This window comes from Coregonus clupeaformis, unplaced genomic scaffold, assembly GCF_020615455.1.
Source record: "Coregonus clupeaformis isolate EN_2021a unplaced genomic scaffold, ASM2061545v1 scaf2619, whole genome shotgun sequence".
Classification (NCBI taxonomy): domain Eukaryota; kingdom Metazoa; phylum Chordata; class Actinopteri; order Salmoniformes; family Salmonidae; genus Coregonus; species Coregonus clupeaformis.
The window spans coordinates 9,781-13,040 of NW_025536073.1; positions in this window are offsets into that span (position 1 = coordinate 9,781).

Genomic DNA, 3,260 nt, shown 5'->3' on the forward strand with positions numbered 1-3,260 from the left:
AGTTATTCCATATTAGATCTGACAGTATGAATGGTTCTTATGGTTGTATTCAGTTCTTCCATATTAGATCTGACAGTATGAATGGTTCTCATGGGCTGAGTGCCTGGAGTGACTACAGTCATACCAAGTTTTCTTTGACCCTGTGATCTCACCAGGACAGAACCACATGTGTCTATCTCACTCCAGCCCAGAAGGTGGCAGTGATGTACCTTTAACGTTGGTCTGAACACCACCGATAAACACCATAGAAGAAGAATGCATGCTTAGCAACAACCAAGGGGCCATGCAGCTTTCCACTGTTCCAAAGACTGTCTATTATATGGAACAGATTGGCATGTGACCACTAACAATGTAGACACTGTTTCATGGGGTGTGAAAATATATCTAATCAAAACTACTGGATATCTTTAGAAGGAAAGTTGTTCTACAATTTTCTTACACTGAGAATGTGGAATAGTTTTTGTAGGTCGGCAGGATAAACAATTGAATCTCTATTAAGATTTAAGCTTGCAAAATGTAAAGGGGTGTGTAGACTTTCACTGTGACTGTATACGTACCATTGACTTGCAGTGGATTTGTGCCACAAATGCTAAAAAGTTAGCATTTATAACAATAGTAAGATAAACAATATATGCCCAGGACTATATTGAGGGACAGACAGTTGAAATGTCCAGTTGATTATGTAAACAGTCTTGTAGAACTCTGGCATTGATGGTCCATCTGAGGGTGAGTCATTGATATAAATGCTCAGAGTAAAAGAGCTGTGAACTCACCTGTGATGGCCCACGTCTACCACAACCTTTCCTATTGTGTTTGTAAGCACCACAGCATTTAAGGCAGCCATTGATCAAAATGTGTTCATACATACAGTACAATGAGAGGGCGTGTGGAAGGAACAGGGGAGAACCAGGAGTTTGATCTCTGACTTCTATTTAGGACTGGGATCCCTCTGTGGGCCGGCCTTTTCAGAATATCTCTCGATTCTCTTTTAAACATGCTAGAAACCTAAAGGACAGCCTAGTAAGAGCAGATGAATATGTTCCCCCTCAACATTTCCTATCCACCCTCCCCTCAAATCATTGTGAGAACTGTAATGCGATGACCAAGGGGGATTTCTTTCTTCGCCCTCATACTGGAAATAAAATGTATGTCCTGGGTAGAATTTCCTGTAAAACAAAATGTGTGGTATATTTCCTGATGTGCCCATGTGGCTATTATTATGTTGGAAAGTCTAAGAGAAATTTGAAAGTTGAAAGAGCAACTCCCCTGCAGGGTTGCCAACTAATTTTCAGGGGAAGTTGTTAGAGGCAGGTCAATTTGTTGCTAAAAGTTGCTAAATAACGTTGTGATGTCATTGCGTGATGACATCATTACATTTATATTTTACATTTTAGTCATTTAGCAGACGCTCTTATCATTTTACATTTCATTTACATTTCAGTCATTTAGCAGACGCTCTTATCCAGAGCGACTTACAGTTAGTGAATACATTTTTTTTTTATACTGGCCCCCCGTGGGAATCGAACCCACAACCCTGGCGTTGCAAACGCCATGCTCTATCAACTGAGCTACATCCCTGCCGGCCATTCCCTCCCCTACCCTGGACGACGCTGGGCCAATTGTGCGCCGCCCATGAGTCTCCCGGTCACGGCCGGCTGCGACAGAGCCTGGATTCGAACCAGGATCTAGTGGCACAGTTAGCACTGCGATGCAGTGCCTTAGACCACTGCGCCACTCAGACCGACTTACAGTTAGTGAGTGCATACATTTTTTGTTATAACATAAAACTGCGTCATTACGTAGAATACACAATAACGTTACTCAAATTGACTGGCCATCTTGACTACAAATATGATTTGACATTTGTTAGTTGAGATTTGTTTGTTTATTATCACATATTTTTATTTGTAAAAGTAATTTGAAACACATAAGATTTATATGATCAGATATTTTTATTTATAATCACAACACATTGAATTATTGAACAGTTACACATTACACATTATTGAACAATTACATTTATTTTTATTTTTATTAACGAGTAAACCTACACATTCTGAACAATTATAGTTTCAAGCAGTGTATTGGTAGTTAGTTAACATGCTACCTGACTGATCAACAATTATAGGTACAAGCTAATAACAAGGTATACAGTGAGGGAAAAAAGTATTTGATCCCCTGCTGGTTTTGTACGTTTGCCCACTGACAAAGACATGATCAGTCTATAATTTTAATGGTAGGTTTATTTGAACAGTGAGAGACAGAATAACAACAAAAAAATCCAGAAAAACGCATGTCAAAAATATTATCAATTGATTTGCATTTTAATGAGGGAAATAAGTATTTGACCCCTCTGCAAAACATGACTTAGTACTTGGTGGCAAAACTCTTGTTGGCAATCACAGAGGTCAGACGTTTCTTGTAGTTGGCTACCAGGTTTGCACACATCTCAGGAGGGATTTTGTCCCACTCCTCTTTGCAGATCTTCTCCAAGTCATTAAGGTTTTGAGGCTGACGTTTGGCAACTCGAACCTTCAGCTCCCTCCACAGATTTTCTATGGGATTAAGGTCTGGAGACTGGCTAGGCCACTCCAGGACCTTAATGTGCTTCTTCTTGAGCCACTCCTTTGTTGCCTTGGCCGTGTGTTTTGGGTTATTGTCATGCTGGAATACCCATCCACAACCCATTTTCAATGCCCTGGCTGAGGGAAGGAGGTTCTCACCCAAGATTTGACGGTACATGGCCCCGTCCATCGTCCCTTTGATGCGATGAAGTTGTCCTGTCCCCTTAGCAGAAAACACCCCCAACGCATAATGTTTCCACCTCCGTGTTTGACGGTGGGGATGGTGTTATTGGGGTCATAGGCAGCATTCCTCCTCCTCCAAACACGGCGAGTTGAGTTGATGCCAAAGAGCTCGATTTTGGTCTCATCTGACCACAACACTTTCACCCAGTTCTCCTCTGAATCATTCAGATGTTCATTGGCAAACTTCAGACGGCCCTGTATATGTGCTTTCTTGAGCAGGGGGACCTTGCGGGCGTTGCAGGATTTCAGTCCTTCACGACGTATTGTGTTACCAATTGTTTTCTTGGTGACTATGGTCCCCGCTGCCTTGAGATCATTGACAATATCCTCCTGCGTAGTTCTGGGCTGATTCCTCACCGTTCTCATGATCATTGCAACTCCACGAGGTGAAATCTTGCATTGAGCCCCAGGCCGAGGGAGATTGACAGTTATTTTGTGTTTCTTCCATTTGCG